The 22,829-nt window shown below is 52.2% G+C and overlaps 1 long non-coding RNA gene and 1 pseudogene across 2 annotated transcripts; both read right to left on the minus strand.

Annotated features, from left to right (window-relative positions):
* Window positions 1–637: 637 nt before the first annotated feature.
* Window positions 638–13,398, minus strand: LOC138102160 (uncharacterized). 2 transcript variants are annotated; one of them, XR_011147335.1, is made up of 3 exons: window positions 13,297–13,398; window positions 12,730–12,837; window positions 638–12,371 (listed from the first exon to the last, which is right to left on the minus strand). It is a non-coding gene; the product is annotated as an uncharacterized lncRNA (long non-coding RNA). The 2 variants fall into 2 exon arrangements; XR_011147334.1 differs by lacking the exon at window positions 13,297–13,398 and having other exon boundaries at window positions 12,730–13,054.
* Window positions 13,399–19,799: 6,401 nt separating this feature from the next.
* On the minus strand, window positions 19,800–22,767 carry LOC138102158 (N-acetylmuramoyl-L-alanine amidase-like; annotated as a pseudogene).
* Between the last annotated feature and the right edge of the window lie 62 nt (window positions 22,768–22,829).

A 22,829-nucleotide genomic window follows, 5' to 3' on the forward strand; every position in this document is an offset into this window, starting at 1 on the left:
GTAATGAAGTGGGCTTCCACCCGTGTGAGAGAGGGTATAATTGATACCCCTCGCCATCACTTGGACTCGCCATCCAGCGGTAGTTTCCCAAGCCTGCAGAAACAAATTGTTTGGCACACTTGTTTAACTGTCACCCAGAGCCTTGTCCATGGGCTTAAGTTGGACACAGTTAGGAGTTTGGGTGAGGGCCAGCTGCTGACTTCGACTGCCCTCACTTATACCATCATTACTGTTTGTTTGATTTGGACAATGCTGCAATCAATGACTTTGTGGTACATATGAACGGCCACTCAAACTGACCCTTTAGATCTTAGGGCCAGATCAGCCAATGTCATTCCATCTTTATCCCCTGCTTTGGGAGATGTTGGGCTCAATCTGGTGTGTCTGGAGTTTTTAAACTCCTCTTTTTACTCTGAGGTTGGAATCCATCTGGGTAGTGTCTGGGAGGGTTTGGCTGAGTTCCCAGAGCCATATGAGGCCTTGCCATCTCGGCCTGCTTGGGATGATGAATTTGGGCATGATTGAGGAGATACTGAGGAGCCCAAAACACCTGAGGCTCTCTCCGGGATCAGTGAGGTGGGACATCAGTTGGAACTCCTGTGGTGTCCGTCCCAGACAAAAATCCAGCTTGTCCACGCTGTTTTACCCAATTTAATCAGATACTGGGGCTGATTGAACATCTAAAGAGGACCCATGGGCTGAAAAAGATCTTTTTTAAGTGCTCTAAATGTGGTAAATGAAATCTTAAATAACACAGTATTGCCCTTCATGTCCCACGGAGCAAGGGGAATGTGCATGGGTTTCCGACAGGTGATTGGCTATGTGAGGTATGCAGAACGGGTTCTCTACCAAGACTGGCCTGGGCCACCACAAGAGGTTGATGCATCCTCTTGTGAGAAACTTGGAAAGGATTGCTTCCTCCCATCCTAAAGAGTCATCTGTGAGAGCAGCCCATAAGAAGGTATGGACTGAGGAGGAAGAGGCTCTTCTGTCGCAGTTGGTGATGAAGTATGCCGCTAACAGAAACATCAATAAGTTGATTGTGGAGCATATTCCACCTAAGACGGCAAAGAAGATCAATGACAAGAGACACCTTCTCATGAAAGGTCCCCCCAATGTGGTTCAATCTGAAATCAAAGGTGAGTCTAATGTTGAGAGAGAAGAGCTCCACCAGGTCACTAAATTGCCGAGAGAGAGCACAGCTGAAGCTCCACTATTGTGATGTCACCAGGAAAGGGTTATTGGCATGTAGATTTGCTAAGTGCCAGAGCGCCTTTGAGAAGATTTTGGATGGGCAAGATCCCTAAGGGGTGGTGAATGATGCTTTTGAGAACTGTTTTGGTGGCCTGAGTAAGGCTCTGCTAGATTACAAAGGCGACCAGGGATCCAAAGTCGCAAAGGTCCCATGGTCAGCAAGCATCCAGAATGACAGCTAATTGGATGCAAAAGAGAGCAAGAAAGAAAGAGAGCTTAGTTACTAACTGGGCTCAGCTGCAGAAGTCACATCTCCCTGTGGTCCCGCTGGATACCTGCAAGGGTAACTAAGTCAACTTCTGCCCCAGTGTGAGCGAGGGTGTAGCGGCTACCCCTCCCTACTGTTTGGACTCACCACCCAAATAGTAGCCTCATAATTCGGTGCCACAAAACTCATACGAGTCACGACATGAGCTGCTGACCCTTTGCCCTGGGGGTGGTGAGCTGGATAAAGTCGGGCAGCTGCTCAGGGGGTAGCGCTGCCATGACTCTTGGAATCTCCCACTTTAGAGCAGGATATGCTAATCACCTAGCCAGGGCCAGCTTGGTTGACCTCTGTGCTTTGAGGGGAAACACGTCAATCAAGCAACTGCACGCGCAGGGCCATAACTCTAATCCGTCAGAACCTGGGTGTGTACGCCACTTGTTCCAACTACATGGGGGCAAGACTGGACCGGTTGCCATATTCTGCCACCTGGATGCTCTGCACTGCTTGCAACCCAGTGGCACTGAGTGGTGGAGACATGGTCTTGTACCAGACGCCATCTGTGCATACAGCTGTGCCCCAGATTGTCAGAAAGGGCACGCGCATCGTGCCGTACAGGGCCATGTCACTGGTAATGCATGGCTATGCCCCAATCTGTGACCGGTTAAGACTCCAAACCCTGAGTGGGAAACTCGTTTTGCTGCACGCTGCGAGGCGTGTACCATGACGTCATCCATTTACCACCTCAATCTTGAGCCAAGATTTACCAATTTTGACCAAGGTGGACAGGCCACCTTCATTAAACCCAGGAAAGTGTGTATTGTGATATGCTCAATAAATGGGAGCAGAGTTACTAACTGGGCTCAGCTGTGGAAGCCGCACCTCCTCGTGGTCCCGCCAGATACCCTTAGTGGTATCTAAGTTGGCTTCTGCCCCAGTGTGAGAGAGGGTGTACCCCTCCCTATTGCTTGGACTTGCCCCCACAATGATAGCTTCACATCTTAGTTGAAACAAAATTGTTTTGTAACACCTCTTATTCCTGTTGCCCAGAGCCTAGTCCATGGATTTGTGTTGGACACAGAAATGTGGGAGAGGGCCTGCTGTCAACTTCGACTACCCTCACTTGGACTGACATCTATCTTTGACTGGTTTTGGAACAATGGTACAATCAATGACATTGCTCTACGTATCAAGCCACTCAGACTGACCCCTTAGATCTGAGGGTCAGTACAGCCGATATTGCTCCACCTTTACCCTCCACACTGGCAGCTGAGAAGCTCAATTTAGTATGTTTGGAGTTTGTTAACTCCATGATTGACTATGATGCGGGAATCCAACCAGGTGGAAATTGGGAGGGGTTTGCCAAGTACCCTGAGGCATATGAAGCCTTACCAACTAGGTCCACCTGGGATGGAGAAACTGAGTGCTTGCTTAAAGATCACAGAGACAAGGATGAGCCTGACACATCTGCAGCTCTCCCTGGGACAAGCTTGGGCATGATACCAACTGATACACTTGTGGTATCTGCTCCTGACAAAAATCCATCCTGTCCATCCTGTGATACCCAATTCAATTGGATGCTGGGCCTGATTGACCATCTAAAGAGAACCCACAGGAAAAGAAAGATCATCTTTAAGTGTCTCAAATGTGGTAAGGAAAATTTAAAACACCACAGTATCTCCTGCCACTTCCCACAGTGCAAAGGAAATGTGGAAGTGGTCCCAAAGGGTGATTGGATCTTTGAAGTATGCCAGAGGGCTTTCTCCACCAAGATTGGCTTGGGACAGCACAAGAGGCTGGCGCATCCTCTTGTAAGGAACCTGCAACAAATTGCTGCCCCCCATCCAAAGGAAACATCGGTTAGAGGAGCCCACCAATAGGTGTGGATTGAGGAGGAAGAGGCTCTTCTGAGACAATTAGTGATAAAGTATGATGGTAACATCAATAACTTAACCGCAGAGCATATTCCATCTAAAATGGCAAAGCATGTATGTGATAAAAGATGTCTTCTAAAAGTTCCCTCTAAAACTGTTCAACCTGATATAGATGGCTAATGATCCTAATGTGGGGAGAGGAGAACATGCCCCATCTGCCAAATAGCTGACAGAGGGACTGCTATAGCTCCATTATTCATGGGCCTTGAATCCTTCCCTTCACAGAAAGAAGCAGGTAACACCGCTTGTACGGCCCTAATTATTGAAAAAGAAGTGGAAAAGAATATCAAAGAGATTAGGAAGAACTCTGATTCGGGGCCACACAGGATTACGTTGGGCTGTCTTATCAAAATGCATCCCAGGTACTCCCTGTTGATGGAGATCTTCAATTTACAGCTCATAACCAGAACTATTCCTGCTGCCCTGAGTGAATGCCGGTCAGTCTTGATCCCCAAGTCTACCAAGGTGGATAGGCTTAATGACATCAATAACTGGAGGCCTATCACCATTGCTTCCACGGTGTTTAGGTTATTCTTCAGGATTTTAATGGCAAGATTGACCAAAGCGTGTCCCATAAACCTGAGACAAAGGGGATTTATACATGCAACAGGATGTTCTGAGAATCTGAACTTGATACAACTTACTGTCAAACATGCAAAAAAGGAGCACAAAGAGTTTGGGATTGTTTTCGTGGACATTGCGAAAGCTTTTGACACCATATGTCATCAGCATATTACCATGAGTCTGATGCAGAGAGGGGCTGACCCCCACATTAAACACCTTGTTGGCAAAATGTACAAGAGTATCTTTATGTACATCGACACCAAAAAGGAAAAGACAAATCCTTTTAAGTGTCAAACAGGGTGATCCAATGTCACCCTTACTATTCAACCTGGTGCTTGGCCCTCTATTATGTAAATTGGAGAATCTTGGTGAAAGCAACTGTCAAGGAAGTTTCAAAGTTACTGCCATGGCCTTCGTTGATGATTTAGTGTTACTGAGTGACCCCTGGGAAGGTATGTGTACGAACATTAAGATCCTAGAGACGATTTGCCATCTAACTGGTCTCAAGACACAGGAGGGGAAGTGTCATGGCTTTTACATCAAGCCAACTAAAGACTCTTCTTATACCATCAATGACTGTCCAGTGTGGATGATAAATGGCACCCCCCTTAATATGATCGACCCTGCTCACTCTGAGAAATATCTCGGTTTACAGATTGATCCCTGAACTGGCATAGCAGATACAGGTTTATGCGAAAAACCAGAAATTAGCTTTGTCGGATTGCTGACGCACTACTAAAGCCTCTTCAGAAAATCAATACACTGAAAACTTATAGTATCCAGAGATTGGTACACCTTGCCCACCACACCAAAGTAAAAGTTGGGCTCCTCAAATCCCCTGACTTGTTAATTCAATCTTTTGTCAAGGAATAGCTTCATCTTCCACCAAACATCTGTGATGCTATCTTGTACTCGGATTGTAAAGATGGTGGTCTGGGTTTCTTCACGTTGGTGGCGCTTCTTCCAAGTATACAAGCACGGAGATTATATAGACTGACCCAGTCTCTGGATGAGGTTTTGACAATGTTCCTAAGAGGGGAACACCTGGAATTGATGTATGAGAAACTGTGCATACGAGCTGGGGGTGATAAAGAGAATATCCCACCAATCTGGGAGCCTATTCCATTACCAGAAGGTATCCTTGCTGAGGGTGAAGATGCATCTGAACAGGAGGTTGCCGTTCCAAAGATCCACAGCCCAAGACCTTGTAACTGACAGAAACATGAATACAGTAAGTGGAAGTAACTGCTATTCCAAGGCCACGGTATTGAGAACTTTGAAAATGATAGTATCAGAAATTGGTGGATAGCAAGGTACAGAGGAATACCTCACAGGAAATTGATAACTGCGCTACAACTGAGAGCCAACGCCTACCCCATTTGAGGGTTCCTGGCCAGGGGTAGGCAAAATGAATGTGTGAAAACCTGTAGACATTGTGGCACTGGTAATGAAACACCAGCTGATATTATCGGGAATTGTCCAATACCTCAAGAGGTCAGGATTAAAAGACACAATTCCATCTGTGAGATGCTTAGCTGCGAGGCTAAAAAGAAGAATTGGACTGTATTCCACGAGCAGCGTATCAGAGACAAGAACAACAAGTTATACAAGCCAGATCTGATCTTTTTTAAAGGAAAGGCATTCGTGCTGGACATGACAGTCAGATACCAGCACTCCAACTCATCCTTGTAAGATGCTGCCAATGAGTGGTCAAGAAATATTAGCAACTTCATAGACAAGTTCAAGATCTTAAAAATGCAGCAGCAGACATTGAATTCATGGGCTTTCCTGTAGGAGCACAAGGAAAGTGGTACAAGAAAAACTCTGAGTTGCTACTGGCCCTAGGCTTCTCTAAGAAGAGGCAAGAGAAGACTGCCCGGGCCCTGGCATCCACAGAGCTCCTCTCTTCCGTTGATATCGTTCATATCTTTGCAAGCAAAGCTCAATCGTTTCTGTGGATGGAAAATAAATACGGCTGAATGGCATTGCTGGACAGTGGGTAGGACACATGAGAACAGTACAATTCTGCCAATCGTCCTGTGTCGCCCACTGCCCGTATTTGGGATAAATGTAACAATTTGGACCAGGTGGATGGGCCACCTATACTGAACCCAGAAAAGAAACATATAATCATAGATGTGAAAGGAATGAGAGGGATTTATCTCTACAAACAAACTGTGGGTCTGCTGGTGGATAAAGCCAGATACTGAGAAAGAAGCAATGGGAGGAACCATAAATTCCATAGGAATTCCACTGATTGACACAAACTATTACTTACCCAAGGCTGTGCTTAATCCCTGCATTTAGAGAAAAAGAACAGAGACACAAGGAAAAGAAAAGGGGGGGTATACATTAGAATAGGGTCTGTATTAGGTGATTCAGGAAGTCTGTGCCTCTCAAGTACCTCAGCCAATGGGGAAAGAGAGAGGGAAATGCGGCTGGGAAATTAGGATAAAAAGGAGGCGGCATCCTCTAACAATATGAGAGACCCATGGGAAATGCCCATGACCTCTCCCTTTATTCAAATAAAGTAATGGAACTCCTCTATCTCCTTTTTGGACATAAACCTCTGGTGTTTGTGGATTAATTTTCCTGACATATGTTTAGTAAGGAACCATGAAGGTGTTCCTGGAGAAAGATCAAATGGAACAAGCATATAAGAAACTGTGGATTCAAGATGGAGGAGACAGAGAAAAGATACTGTCAATTTGGGAGACCAAAACAGTGACTGAACCAATTGGCTCGTATAGTGCAGACATACTGGAAGCACCGTCTTTAAAAAGCAAATTTCCTAAACCATGCAATTGGCAAAAAAATTGAATTCAATAAATGGACTAAGTTATTGTCCCAGGACTGCGGAATCACAAATTTTGAAGGAGACATAATTAGCAATCATTGGCTGCAAAATAATAGAGGCATACCTCACAGGAAGCTCCTTTCAGCATTACAACTGAGAGAGAATGTCTACCCCACGAGAGAATTTTTAGCCAGGGGTAGACAGGACCAATACCTCAAGGCATGCAGACACTGCAAGGCGGACAATGAAACTTGCACCCACATCATTGGCAACTGCCCAGTTACACAGGATGCTAGGATTAAGAGGCACAGTTACATCGGCGAGCTGCTGTCTAAAGAGGCGAAGAAGAAGGAGGGGGTAGTGTTTCAGGAACCGCATATAAGCGATAACAACAGTTATATAAACCTAATCTGGTACTGGCGAAGGTCACCCAGGCATTTGTCGTGGATGTGACAGTGCAGCAGGAATCAGCCAAAGCATCGCCAGAAGAAGCCACTACTGAGCAAGTGAACAAGTACAAACACCTGGAGAAAGAGGTATGAGAACTTACCAATGAAAAGGACGTTGCGTATGAGGGCTTAGCTACAAACTGGGCATCGCTGCAGAGGTCGCACCTCCTTGTGGTCCCACTGAATACGCTGCTGAATACGCTGACCTCTGCCCCAGCAAGTTATTGTTGGAATCGCCAGCCAACAACAGCCCCAAAATCGGTGAAACAAATTTAAGGTAAGAGCTGTGGAGCTTTTTACCCAAACCCTAGCCCATGGGTTTGTGCTGGCCAAAGAACAGCAAGTGGTTGGGGCTCCACCACCAATCTAATACTTCCTCTCCTTAATTTGCTACAAACTAAAATTCCGGATCCGTAAAATGGGGCCATTGATATGCTTATTCCAGGTATTGACCAGCACCCAGACCAGCCCTTCTGACTGGGTAGACTGGGGCCTAGCAATTTAAAACTGGACCACTTGTCTAACACTGAAGGAGACCTGTTGTCTGCAAATTTACCATCTGACCCCAAGATTTGGTGGAAAATGAAAACAAACTGGTGTTGTTGGAGTTTTATAACTAGGGAGTGTCTGAAACTAATGAATGTGTTCATTTTTCCACAAGTTGGGAGGGTTTGAACAGGCTGCCGGAGGTGTACAAATGTCTTACACCTCATCTGAGTGCGGGAGAAGACAGCTGTCTCCTGTAGACTATGAGTTGTTTGTACTTAACCATGGGGAAAAAAGTGGCGAGGAAAAGACAGAAAGCACATCAGAAACATCACCTCCCGAGCCAGAGAACAACACGCCGGCAAAATCCCCACCCGTGCCAGGGAACAGCGTGAATCGGACGCCGGAGGACGTTCCAACAGTGACGATTCCCGACAAAAATCCACCATGTCCATGCTGTGGAACCTGGGTGGACCGTGTGTTGGGCTTAATTAAACACCTGAAAAGAGCCCACAGGAGAAGGAGGATTCGGTTTCAATGTGCTACATGCGGGAGGAAAAACAGTAACTATCAGTAACTATTGCTAGTCATTTTCCTAAATGCAGGGCAATGGCTGAAACAGCTCCAGCATGGGAGTGGGTCTCTGAGGTTTGCAGCCGTGACTTCAAAACAAAAATCGGCCTGGGACAACACAAAAGATTGGCACACCTGATTGTCAGAAATCAGGAAAGGATTGTTGCTTCCCACCCGAATGAGACCTCTGCCCGAGGAGCTCACAAAAGGTGTTGAACCAAGGAGGAAGAACATCTGCTGCTAAGGTTAGAGGCTCAGTTTTGGCAAAACAAAAACATCAATAAACTATTAGCCAAACACATTCCATCCAAGACAGCAAAGCAAATCAGTGACAAAAGGAGATTGCTGCCCGAGGAACCAGCTGTGGGCATGGGAACAGAACCTGGGATGAGTCACCATCCAGATAATGAGGAGGAACAGCTGGGGAATATCAACCAGCAGAGGGAGGGGCAGCTGCAGGCCCATTAGCAGAGAACTCTGGGTGAATGGCTTTCAGCTGGCAAACTCAACACCTTCCCACAGGCATTCAAGCAGTTACTTCATGGCCACGAGATGACATCACTGGTCAATGAGTCAGGGCAGGACTGATTCGGGATGCCTCCATAGAATAAGCCAGATAAGAACATCAACCCAAGATAAGAACAAAAGGAAGACCCAGGAAAGAAACTCAAGAAGACCTGTCAGGGAGCAATCAAGAGAGGTAATTACCTGCACTTCCAGTGCCTGTTCCATCTAGATAGGGGGAAATTAGCCAAGATTACTCTGGATGATGTTGAATGTTTGTCCTGTGACATCCCACCCTGCGAAATTTATTCAGCATTTAAAGCCAGATGGGAAACACCTGGCAAGTTCAAGAGCCTTGGGAACTTCCAAATTAAAGGGAAACCTGACAACAGTGCTTTCAGGGACTTAATTATGGCTAAAGAAATTGAGAAGAATGTGCAGGAAATTAGCAAAAATTCAGCTCCTGGTCCAGATGGGATTACCCTAAGGGACCTCAAAAAGATGGACCCCAAGTTCTCCCAGACTATGGAGATTTTCAACCTTTGGTTAACATCAGATAAAAATCCCAAACATGGTGAGGGGATGCAGGACTGTATTAATACCAAAGTCAGCCAAACTGGATTGTTTAAAGGACACTGATAACTGGAGACCATCACAATTGGCTCCATCTTGTTAAGACTCTTCTCCAGAATAATGACAGCAAGGTTGACTAAGTCATGCCCCCTCAACCCAAGGTAAAGTGGCTTTATAAGAGCAGCAGAATCCTCTGAAAATTGGAAACTCCTACGAACAATAATTCCATCTCCCAAAAGAGAATACAGACTGCTGGGTGTCGTATTCATGGGCATTGCTAAGGCTTTTGACACCGTGACCCACCAGCACATTCTACATGATCTGCAGCACAGGGTAGCGGACCCCCATGTCACCAGACTGGTGAGCAATATGCATGAGAACATCCATACATATCATCACATTAAAACCTGTTCAGAAAATGGACTTTCCAAACAAATAGACACCATCCCTACACTAATATACTTGGCAGACCACACGGATGCAAAGCAGGGCTCCTTGAATCCCCTGACCTACAAATTCAATCGACTGTCAAGGAATGGCTACACTTAACACCGTGCACACGTGATGCCGTCCTGTACTCCAGCGTGAAGGATGGAGGTTTGGGTATCACCAAATTGATGGGCCTCAATCTAAGTATACAGGCCCGAAGATTACGTCGACTTGCCCAATTGTCGGATGATGCCTTAAAATCGTTCCTGAAAGAAGAATGCTCCGATCAAATCTACAGGAAATTATGGATAACAGCTGGAGGAGATAAAGAAAAGATCCTGTCCATATGGGAGCCTAAACCTAAGACAGAACTGCTGGATGGTGCAGGTGATGACACAACATCAGAATGGGAAGTAGCTACTCTGAAAGCTCAGTATCTGTGACCATGTAACCAGAGGAAAGAGGAATTTACTAAAGGGAAACAGCTGGTATCCCAGGGCCCTAGTATTACAAACTTTGAGGAGGATAACATCAGCAATTTCTGGATCTTTAGATACAGAGGCATACCTCACAGAAAAGTAATAACAGCATTGCAGCTGAGAGCCAATGTCTACACCACAAGAGTTCCTTCCTGGCAAGAGGAAGACAAGATCAGTGCGTCAAAAGCTGCAGGCACTGCAAGGCTGAAAATGAAACGTGCTCCCACATCATCGGAAACTGTGCAGTAACACAAAATGGCAGAATTAAAAGACACAACTACATCTGTGACATGTTGATCAACAAAGCTAAAAAGAAGGATTGGACAGTGTTTCAAGAGCCACATGTGAGGGATGACAACGGTGAAATGTACAAACCAGACCTGATCTTTGTAAGAGAAAAACAGGCATTGGTGATGGAGGTGACAATCAAATGTGAATGCACTGAAGCATCTTTACAGGAAGCTGCAACTGGAAAAGTGAGAAAATATCAACATCTTCATGAACACATTCAGGAACTCGCCAATGCAGGAGATACCAAGTTTGGGGGCTTTCCTGCTGGAGAGTGGAGAAAGTGGTTCTATGGAACAAATGAGCTCCTAGAGGCCCTGGGTCTCTCCAAAACATGGCGGGAGAAGACTGCCCGGGCCCTGGCCTCCAGAGCCCTCCTCACCTCAGCTGATATTGTTCATATCTTTGCAAGCAAGGCTGGCTCGGTTGCATAGAGTTCTTATTGCTTACACTAATTTAAAAAAAAAAGTTAAAAGCCTGATGGTACATAAGGACAGTGGGAATGACACAATTCTTCCAAGGATGTAGCATTGTGTTTCACCCACTTTTGAGACTAAATTCTACTGATTTGGACCATGGTGGATGGGCCACCTATACTTAACCCAGAAAAGGAACATATATGAAAATAAATGCTCAGTAAATAGCCAAATGCCTCATCATCTAATCAGTGATGTGAATGAATGGATCAATGAGATTCCCACTGTCCCTACTTACTATCCAGAGAAACCACAGCCAACGGAACAGGCTTGGCAGAAGCAACACGGAAAGAAGACCCTGTTGAGCTTGACTCTGCTCTGGTGCTCCGACGAGACACGAGAGGTGTGGAATACGTGGGAGGCGTGGTGCACACTTGGCAGTGTTGGGTGACCCGCCCACTGGTGTCCCGGCCAGCGGTGAAATACCACTACTCTGATTGTTCTGGTGAGCACACCTGGCCTCCCGGGTAGAGGAGGGAAGGCTCCCCATGCCCCATGCTGGCAGCAGGCAGACCGTGTCTGAGACCCCAGTGGAGAGACCCGGCCTTCCGTGACCACACTTGGCATGCTGGGGACACGGGGTACACCTGGTCCCCTGTTCCAGTGGGGAGATGTGGCATCTCATCCCAGTGGAGGGCAGACCTGCTTCCTGTGACCAGACTTGGCCAGTGGGAGACATGAGTGTTTCCCAGGCCTGGGTACCGCTGTGGTCCCTGCTGACTCAGTGCCTGAGCAGGTCCCAGTGAGCCCTAGCACATGTTCCTCCCCCCACCCTTACCTCCCTGAACCACCAGCCCATGGTGACATCAGAGTTCTCTCCAGCCTGCTCAAAAGTAGAGAGATCACAGACAGGCATCCACGCTGACATCTCAAGTCTCTCTGGGCTGCTAAAGAGCAGTGAGGTCACATGAGGTCACAGGGCCTCCATGGTGACATGCCAGGGCTCTTAAATCTTCCACAGACTTGAGAGGTCACGATCAGTCACAGTGGCTGCATGGTGAGAACACTACGGTCTCTATGTGCTCAGGAGCCCATTTGGCACAGGCACTCACTGAGGTTCTGTGGTGACATCCCAGTGGTCTCTATGCTCCTAAAGAACACTGAGGTCACAGGCAATCCCAGGGGTTCCATGGCGACATCCCAGGAGTCTCCCATCTGCCAAACTACACTGACTTCACACGCTGTCACAGGGTCTCAATGGCAACATAACAGGTGTCTCCAGGCTGCTGAGCAGCCGTGATGTCACAGGCTCTCACAGGGGTTCCACAGTGACATCCTAGGTGTCTCCATGCTGCTGAAAAGCTGTAATGTCACAGGCACTCACAGCGGCTCTACGGTGACATTCTGAGGGTGTCAAAGGCTGCAAAAGAACCATCAGGTCACACGCTGTTACAGGGACTCCATAGGGACATCCCCCCAGGTGTCTCCAGGCTGCTAAAAAGGTTCTTCCTCACAGACACCCAGAAGTGTTCCATTGTGACATCCCAGTGCTCCTAAAGAACACTGAGGTCACAGGCAATGACAGCAGCTTTGTACTGACATCCCCCGTGTCTCTAGGCTGCTAAAGAGCTCTGATGTCAGCGGCAGTGACAACGGCTCCATGGGGACATGCCAGGTTTCTCTAAACTGCTGAAGAGCAGTCAGGTCAAAGGCCCTCCCCAAGGCGTCCATCCTCACATTCCAAAGGGAGCCAGGTTTTTAAAGAGCCCTGAGCTCACCTGCACTCACACGGCTTCCATGGTGACATCGCAGGGCTCTCTGGGCCTTCTAAGGAGCCCTGACAGTGACAGACGCTCCACGGTCACATCCTAGAAGATTCTGGGCTGCTAAAGACAGGTCAGGAGCAGTCACGGGCACTCCATGGTGACATCCCAAGGCTCTTTAATCTCCCTCCTCTCTCTCTCACCGCCACCACCGCCACTGCCCCTCTCCTGCGCCTCACCACTCCGCACTGCTCCCGGGGAGAGAAGGAGGGAGTCTTTAGGAGCCGCCGGAGTTCCTGCCCCCCGCCCCGCCCCCGGACAGGCAGCAGCGGGAGCTCTCTAAGCCCGGGGCCCGGGTCTCTAAACCCGCCGTGCCCCTGCCCCGCCTCCCGCCTTCATTTCTGCATCGCTCCCTCGCCCCGCTGCGCTCCTGCTCGCCCCCGCCGCGGGATGAAGAAGAAGCGCGGGACCGCGGGAAAAACGCCGTAAAACCAAGACTCCAAGCGACCCAGCCAGAAATCTTTTCGCAAAGAGACGCCGCGCAGCCCCCCGCCACCACCCGCAGCCCGTGCCCAGCCTCACCCGTGCCCGGCTCCCCCTGCTCGCCCAACGCGCCCGCTGCCCCCGCGCAGCCTCCTCCTCTCCCGGCCGCCGCCGCCGCCGGCCGCGCCTGGGACCCTGGGCGGCGGCGGGAAAAGCCTTTCCCGTGCTGCTCCGCGCCACCGCCGAGCCGGTGAGGGCGGGGCGGCCTGGGCCGCGCGCGGGCCCTGCAAGGCGGCGCGGGGAGCGAGGGGAAAACAGAAGGAAGGAAAGAAATGCAGAAGAAAAAGCCGCCTGGGCTGGTGCAAAAGGGAAACAACCAACTACCACGCTCCCCTCTAACACCCCTCCCCATACCCGCACCTCCGCCTCCCGCGCCGAAAAATAAACCACCCCGCAACAGACACACAAAATTACCTCCTCTCACCTCGCGCAACCAAAGCCGAAAGCCGGCCAAGGGCGCCCGGCCCTGCGCTCTCGCGGCGGGCGGGGGAACTCGCGCCGGGGCCGGCGGCTTGGGGCCGGGCTCGGCCGCCCCGACGCGATCCCCGCCGGCCGGGCTGTGTGTGGGGGCTGTGTGGGCTCTGGGGCAGCGGGGCCGTGGCGGCGCAGGCGGAGCGAAGGGAGGCGGCTCGCCGGGAGCGCGGCGGGGCTGCTGTGGGTGCAACAGAAAACAAACCTTGGGGAAAAAAAAGTGTTCTGGTAGGGCCTGATGGTGAAAAATGAAGGAGTAGGATTTAGGGGACTGGTACCCCTCCGGGGCAGAGGAGCCCTCGAGCGTCCTGCCCGAGCCGGCTGCTGCCGGTTTCCTGTGCCATCCCATCTCTTTAGCAGCGTGGAGCCCCCTGGAATGTCACCACTGAGGTCCTGTGAGTGCCTGTGACCTCCCAGCTCCTTAGCAGCCTTGAGACACGTGGGATGTCACCACTGAGACCCTGTTATGGGCTGTGAGCTCCGTGCGGTTTGCAAATGGGACACTCCTGGGATGTCCCCGTAGAGCCCCTGGGGTTGTTTGTGCCCTCAGTGTTCTTCAGGAGCACAGAGAGCGCTGGGATGTCCTCATGGAACCCCAGTGAGTGCCTGTGACACAGCGGTGCCGTAGCTGACTAAAGTCACCTCGGATGTACCCACTGAATGGCTGTGAGTGCCTCTGAGCACACGGGTCTTCATCATCCCCAGAGAGCTCTGGGATGTCCCCATGGGAGCCCTGTGAGTGCAGGTGAGCTCAGGGATCTTTGGAAACCTCGAACCACCTAGGATGTGAGGATGGAAGCCTTGGGAGTGCCTTTGACCTCCCTGCCCTTTAGCAGTCTGGAGACCCCTGGGAGCTGTAGCAGGATGCTTTGGGCTGGCTGCTTTGCCTTGGAATGTGGTCAAGGCACTTGGACAATGGCTGCTTTGCCTTGGAATGTGGTCAAGGCACTTGGACAATGCCCTATTTACAAAGCTCTCAGGGTGGATTGAGAGGAAGCACCATGTGTTGTTTTGGTGTTGGATTCTGCTGAAACTCCTTCAGGCAAGTAAGCCAGAATGAAGGTGCTGATAGTGAGGCAAAACATTTGCAGAGAAGCTGCTAAAGTGCCCTGAAGGCCTCTGCCAGCCAGTCAATCCCTTTCAACTGTAAAAGTGCAGTCCTCTTTGCTAGGGTAGGTTCTTCTAAAATCTTCCTCCTTGGAGTATGTGGAGGTTCCTTCCTGGCAGTGACGCCCACCAAGGCTACTCCTGGAGGTGAAGAGAAAGAGAGCTGCCACGAGTGTTGGTGTGGGGAGTTAATCGAGCTCTACTTCATAACTGTTTCTGTTTGCTTGCTGAAATATGACTGCTTCCCTACTGCTTTAATAGAGTGCACTCTATTGTGCTCTACTGTACACTGCCAGGAGCAGGTTTGGATTTTCTCCTGTGTAGTCAATAATTGTGATCGAGTTCTTTGTGTCAAATAATTTCTCCTACTGAATAATTTGTTTTCTATAAGTTGATCTATAAGTTTTGCCATGTTCAAGTCCTGCTGGACAGAGTTACTGAAACCAGTGACAGTGTGAGGCTGGGCTTGGATGCAGCTGCCCCAGGCTCCTGTCTGTGAGAAGGACCTGAGAAAGCCAGGGGTCCCTCTGTGCCCCTCGTGACTCAGTGGCCGTGCTGCTCTAGGAGCCTTTGTCTGAAGCTGCCACTGCAGCAGCGACAGAGATCCCCAAGGAGCTTGTGTCACTGCTGGTGACATCAGAGCTCTTGAGCAGCCTGGAGAGCCCTGGGATATCCCCACGGAGCCCCTGGGATTGCTGGTAACCTCAGTGTTCCTCTGAGCAGAGACCACTGGGATGTCACAATGGCACCTCTGTGACTGACTGTGACAAGAGACCTCTTTTTCAGCCTGCAGACCTCTGGAATGTCCCCGTGGAACCCCTGAGAGATCCTGTGACATCAGGGCTCCTCAGCAGCCTAGAGACACCACTGATGTCACAACTGACATCCTGTCGCAGCCTGTGAGCTCAGTCTGGTTTGGTAGATGGGAGACCCCTGGGATGTCCCCGTGGAGCCTCTGGGATTGCCCATGACCTCGGTGTTCTTTAGGAGCATGGAGACCACTGGGAGATCTTTCTGGAACCCTTTGTTTCAGTGCGTGCCTGAGCCAAATGGGCTCTGTGGCACGTAGAGACCCCTCTGTTGTCCCCACAGAGCCCCTGTGAGTGCCCATGACCTCAGAAGTCTTTGGAGGATTAAGAGCCCTGTGATGACACAGGATGTCAGCACGGAGGGCCTGTGATCGGGTGTGATCTCACGGCTTGTGGTGGTGCATTCCCCTTCCCTCCCATTTTTCAGCCTCCCCATGATCTGAGAAATGCTGGTTAGGCCTCGGCCTTGACAAACTGCAGCTTGGCTGAGCTACTCTTGAGCTTATCAAAGACAACATGCGCTCCCGGCAACTGGTGCTGTCTAATGTGTTCCTGTTTTTTTTTTATTTTAACAGCCTTGGAAACTTTGTTTGTGCCTGAATGGTAAACACTGCGTGCAGGTGTGCATGTCCTCTCTGGAATGTGGGAGAGGGGCTGCTCTCCTGGATCTTTAAGTGCTTTACAACTGTAAGTAAGTTATGCTTGTGAGTAAAGTTACTATAGAGGTATGGTGAATCCTGTATGGGTCCTGTTCTGAGGTGTCGGGTTTGAGTTCAGTTCTAGGTTAAGTGTTGTTTAAAATGAAGTATGGTTGAGTCTAAAAGCTTTTCAGTGTTATTCCACTGCTAAATGGTTAAGTTTAACTTATAAGTTTAAATGTTGCTACCTTTTAGTTAAGTGAAGTGCTGTTGAGCCTTTAGGCCATGTTCTTTTTATCCTTACTCTTTATAGCATCTTGACAAAGACATGCACACACTCACACACATGCACAGATGATTTTCATGGTATTTCATTTTGGATTGACTGACTCTGGATTTTGTTTGTTGCTTTTCCTCGCTGTGCTTTAACCGTTGTGTCAGTAGTAGAGTGAAGCTTGTCAAGGAACCCTGTCCTGCTGTGGCTTTGATATGAAATCTTTCTTTCCTGATTTCCTGATACCTTTCCTATGATTCTTTAAGTGATGTTAAAGTTCCTGTGCCATCCCATCTCTTTAGCAGCATGGAGAGGCCGGGATGTCCCCACGGAGGCCCCTGTGGCAGCACGAGTCCTCATGGTTCTTTTGCAGCCTTTGAGACCCCTGGGATGTCCCCATGAAGACCCTGTGAGTGCCTGTGACATCCCAGCTGTTTGGCAACATGGAACCTCCTGGAATGTCTCCAGGGGCCAAGTGTGAGTGTCTCTGACATCAGTGCTCTCCAGCAGCAGCAGAGAGCCCTCTGGAATGTCACTGTAGATGGCCTGTGAGTTCCTGTGACATCGTGGCTCATTAGCAGTGTGGAGATTGCTGGGATGTTACCCTGGAGGCCCTGGGATTGCCCTTCCCCTGCCTGTTCCTTAGGAACATAGAGAGCCCTGGGATGTCCCCATGGAACCCCGGGGAGTGCAGTTGCCAAAAGGGCTCCTTAGCACCTAGAGACACCTCTGGTTTTGCCACGGAGTCACTGTGAGTGGCCCTGCCCTCAGATGTCTTTGGAAGATGAAAGAGCCCCAGGATGACATGGGATGTCAGCATGGAGGGCCTGTGAGCAGGGGTGATCTCACTGCTTGTGCTGGTGCATCCCCCCTGCCCTTTTTCCGGACACACCATGATCTGAGAAATCCTGGTTAGGCCTCAGCCTTGATGGACCCCACCTGGGCTGAGCTGCTCTGGAGCTTCTCAGAAACCCTGTGTGCTCCCAGGAACTCCTGTGTTCTACTGTGCTTCTGCTTTTGTTTTTTTTGTCTAACAAACTTTGGCATTTGTTTTTGCCTGAGTGGCACCACATTCTCATTCTCAGACTTTCAGAGAAAGCTGCCAACCCCAAGGGGGGCCAGGATGAAACCTTGTTGTGACTGAAGGCCATCCCTTGGGGCCCTCTAAGCAGGGGTGCCAAAGGAGCCCCCTGGAGCTGTGCTGGGCCGCAGCAGCGGTGAGCAGCAAAGTCCCTGTGAGTGGGGCCCCTGTGAGCCGGGAACTCTCCTGTTGGCTGCATTTGGAAGTACCCTGCAAACACAACAGTGTCACCGGAACCCCCCAAACTGCTCCGGTGGTGAACCTGCAGGGACAGGACTGTCACCAGGATTGTCACCAGGACTGCCCCAGCACCCGCCCACCCCCCCAAATGGCTCCGGTGGAGACCCTGCAGGGACAGTAGTGTCACTGGGGCCCCCAAACAGGGACTGTGTGGGGACAAGAGTGTCACTGGGACCCCTTCCATCGTGCTGTCCTGCAACTCTTGCCATCAGGACCGTCACCGCTGTCTCAACTGTATCACTCTCTACAGCTCCTGGAAAGGAGGTTGTAGTCAGGTGGGGCTGGTTCTCCCAGGCAACCACTGACAGAATGGGAGGACACAGTCTTAAGCTGTGCCAGGGGGAGTTGAAGCTGGACATTAGGAAAAAATTCTTCACTGAAAGAGTGATTGGGCACTGGAATGGGCTGCCCAGGGGGGTGGTAGAGTCACCGGTCCTGGCGGTGTATAAAAAAAGACTGGATGTGGCACTCAGTGCCATGGTTTAGTTGATAAGGTGGTGTTAGGTCATAGGTTGGCCTTGATCTCAAAGGCCTTTTACAACCCAGTTAAATCTGTGATTCTGTGAGCTTTGGTGCCACTGTAACTTTTCCTCTCTTGGAGGAGACTCTTCCATAAGAGCACCTGGAGGAGGGGCCAGGGACAGCTCCATGTCACCCCTGGGGCCAGCACCCTTGGGGGGTGGGATCAGGGGTGGGGGGTGCCCACCTTGGCGTTGCTGGACTGGGAGGTCGGGGAGGTCTCATTTTAGGGCTTCTGGCAGCCCCCCAGGGGGTCCTCTCATCTGGGTCTGGGGGGGACCAGAGTCAGCACACCCAGTACTGCCAGACCACCCCTCATCCTGTGGGAAACATCCCCCAAAGGTGCCAAATCCTGCCAGGATCTGGTGCAGCCAAGCTTTGGGTAGGCAAAGGGGGGGCTCAGGGGGACAAAGGAGAAGGGGCAGAGGGGCTTATCCTGCTCCTGGTTCAGTGCCCAGTGCTGGTGCCCAGTGCCAGTGTCCAGCCCCAGCACCCAGTGCCAGTGCCCAATGCCGATGCCCAGCCGCAGTGTCCAGCCTCACTGCCCAGTATTGGTGCCCAGTCCCAGTGTCCATTCCCAGTGTCCAGTCCCAGTGCCTGGTGCTGATATCCAGTGCCAGTGCCCAGTGCCAGCATCCAGCCTCAGTGCCTGTCCCCATTGTTCAGTCCAGCTGTCAGTCCCCAGTGTCAGTGCCCAATACTGGTGGCCAGTCCCACTGCCCACAGCCCAGCCTCAGTGTCCAGCCCCACTCCCCAGCCCCAGTCCCAGTTCCCAGCCTCAGTTCCCAGGCCTGGTGCCGCAATGCCAAGCACTGGTCCAGGACAGTCCCCACCCTGGTCCCAGGTGGGTGCCAGCCCCACTGCCAGCCCTGATACCAGGTGTGTGCCAGCTGTGTGCCAATGTCACCCCCCACCCTGGGGGACACCTTGGGCAGCCACCAGCAAGGCCCAGGGCTGGGCAATGCCATGCTGGCCCCGAAGGAAGCCGAGGGTTTTAACCCGGGGATTGGCCAATGCAGCAGCAGGAAGGAAGCAGTGATGGGGACAGTGACAGGGATGGTGACGGTGACAGAATGAGGCAGCCATGCACGGCTTGGGGCATGGCCTGGGGCATGACGTGGGGCATGGTGTGAAGTGTGGCGTGGGACATGGCACAGGATAGAGGGCATGCCGTGGGTTGGGACATGACCTTGGAGCATGGCACAGGACATGGGACATGACACAAGACACAGGGCACAGCTAGAGAGCACAGGGACATGGGACATGACTGTGGAGCATGGCACGGGACACAGGGCATAGGACATGGCACAGGACACAGGACATGGCACGGGACATGACCATGGAGCATGGCACAGGGCACAGTCAGTCCCAGCATCATCACTCCAAACCCTCTCCCACCAACCCTACTGGGACACCCACCCCAAGCCCTGGAAGCTGGGCCAGCTCTGGATCTCCTGGAAGAGGGCGTTGCCAGGGCAGTTGGCATGGCTGAGCTGGCGGTGGCCACACAGGGTGAAGTCTGGCCGGACGGGGCCAGAGTGGACGGCACAGGGCAGGAGCTCGTCCTGCACCAGGGCCAGGGTGTCGGGGTCCAGCAGGGTGGCCGAGAAGTCCCAGGTGATGCCAATGCCCAAGCCTTTGGTATTGTAGTCCTTGGTGTGGGCACCGACCCAGCGCCACCCCCGACCCTCGTACAGGTATCCGTCTGAGCCCACCACGAAGCTGCAAGGACCTGATGGGGACAATGGTGGGGATCATGGAGGGGACAATGGTAGGGACTACAAGGGGACCATGGGGGGCAAAAGGGACCACAGAGGGTGACAGAGACCACAGTGGGACAGTGATAGGGACAGTGGGGGGACAATGGTGGGGACTACAAGGGGACAGTGATGGGGACCACAGTGGGTGACATGGACCACAGGGGTCACAGTGACTGCAGGGGGTGATGGGGACCTTGGGAGGCAACGGGTCTCTCAGGGGGTGACAGGGTCCACAAGGGTACAATGACAGCTCCCTTGAGGGGTGACAATGACCTGCAGCCAATGTCGTCCCAGGTGCGGGTGTCCTGGTGAAAGCTCTGCCTGTCCCTCGTGGCACGGGCACAGGGGCAGAAGCTCTGGCATGGCCGTGTCGGCTCCAGGGTGTGGTGGAGGAACATGGAGCCCAGCAGGAGCTGCAGCAATTACAGGGTGCCCCAGCAGGGACGAGCCCCCCACATGCAGCGGGGCACGATGGCCAGGCACTCTGCAGGGGCAAGGGGCTCCATGTGTCCCATGAGCCCTTGGGGACATGGCAGAGTCCACGTGGGGACAAGGGGCTCAATGGGTCCTTTGGGACACGTGGGGACACCTGAGGGACCTTCAGCCTGGATGTGGGAGGGTCCTCCTGGGAGTTACTGAGGGGACGGGGAGGGGCTGCTCAGGGTGTCCTCTGGCCAGGACATGAGGTGGCCAGTGTCCAGGGGACACAACAGTATTGGCCATGGAGACATGGTGGTGGCCACCCAGGGACCATCACCGAGGGGAGAGTGGTGGCCATCTGGGGGACAGAGTGGTGGCCATACAGAGGACATAGTGGAGGTCATCAAGGGGACACAGTGGTGTCCACCCAGGCAGCATGGTGGTGGCCATCCAGGGGACATGGTGGTGACCACCCAGGGGACCCGAAGATGTCCCACCACACCAAGCCACCTGTCCCTGCCCTCATCTCTCAGTGCCTGCCCACCAGAGTGACCCCACCCCACCCACCTGGGGTCCCCTCCCACACCCTCCCACCCCATTTGTGCAGTGACAACCCCCATTTGTGTGGTGACAACCCCGTTTAGGGGGTGACATCCCCTGCCCATACCCATGTAGTGCTCGCTGAACTCCTGTGACACCCAACGAGCCATGGTCACCACCTGCTGTGTCCTCACATCCCTCAGGAGATGCCAGGTGAGTGACAGCATCCACAGCACCCCCAAAACCTCCTTTTGTCTTCTCCTTCTCCAGCTGTCCTGGCCCCACCAGCGCCCTGAAATCCCGGTGCCAGTAACTGCTGGGGAATCTCCTCATTTCCAAGCCATTGCTGGTCCTGCAGTAGCCTCAGAGCAGCTTGGCCAGCAGGAGGGGCTCCCGGGCCAGTCACACCCCCAGGACCACCCCATCCATAGTGGCCACAGCATCAGGGACAGGGGATGGGAGGCCCTGCAAGATGTAATTTTGGCAGTTCCCCATGTCATCCCAGCAGCCGCTGGGTCCCAGCATGATCCCATTGTCGTCACCAGGAGAGATGTCCCCAAAGCCTCGGCGGTGGTGACAGTGAAGAGAGGATCAGCAGGGGGTTGAGGCTGGGGAGAGGCCACCCAAATCCTCCAGATCTCAGCCCCATCTCGATGCTGGCGAGGAGGGGACTGAGGGCCACCGTGGAGCCGTTGAGTGTCCAGTGTCGCGGGGTCACGGCAGAGGAGCTCGGTCAGGAGCTGCCACTGCCCAGGAGTGAGAGCTGGGGAGGTCCCAGGGGTACTTGCCCAGCACGGCCTGGCACTCCAGGGTGCTCCAGCAGGTGCTCCAGCACCTGCCCCAGTGCCGTGGTGGTGACGGGGGAGCCCCGGGGCTGGGGACTCGAGGACATCCATGTCACCTATGGAGTCCATGTGGCGTGGAGGACATCCGTGGGGACACCTGGGGGAAAAAGGGTGGGCAGGGGGTGAGGGTGTGTGAGGGGAAGGGTGGGGAGGGGGTTGAGGGGAGAAAGACACCCAAAAATGCATCAAAGCAGGGGGAGGGCACCCAAAATTAAGGGAAAGGACCCAAAATCTGAACAATGCACCTAAAACTGGGGAAAGGACTGAAAACGGGGGGAAAAGACATAGAAGAAGGGAAAGTACCCAAAATAGAGTTAAAGGACCCAAAAGAGGTGGAAAGGACCCAAACCAAGGAGAAAAGACCAGAGACAAAACCAGAGGTCAAAAGGTGTCACGGGGTGTCGTGGCATGTCCCTATGTGTTCCGGGACGGGCACAGATGCTCCGCGCAAGGAACAGCCACGGCAACATCCTGCGGGACATGGAGACACCCTGCGGGACACGGGGGGGGCGGGGGGCAGGGGACATACGGGGAGGGACAGGGACACACAGAAGCGGACAGGGTCACACGGGGAAGATGGGGACGGGGACACTCGGGGGGGACAGGGACACACGGCAGTGGACAGGGGACACGTGGAGAGGGACAGGGACACAGGGGTGGGGGACAGGGACACAGAGTGGGACACGGAAGGGGGACGGGGACACATGTGGGGACAGGGACACACACAGTGAGACGGGGACACACGGAGGGGAGGGGACACGATGCCACCAGGACGTGTCAGGGGACGCTGCCACCAGGACGCGCATTGCGACAAAAGCCACCTGGAGGCATCCGGTGACACCCAGCGCGGGGCCACGTGACCCCGCGG

The sequence above is a fragment of the Aphelocoma coerulescens genome, unplaced genomic scaffold, assembly GCF_041296385.1.
Source record: "Aphelocoma coerulescens isolate FSJ_1873_10779 unplaced genomic scaffold, UR_Acoe_1.0 HiC_scaffold_63, whole genome shotgun sequence".
NCBI lineage: Eukaryota > Metazoa > Chordata > Aves > Passeriformes > Corvidae > Aphelocoma > Aphelocoma coerulescens.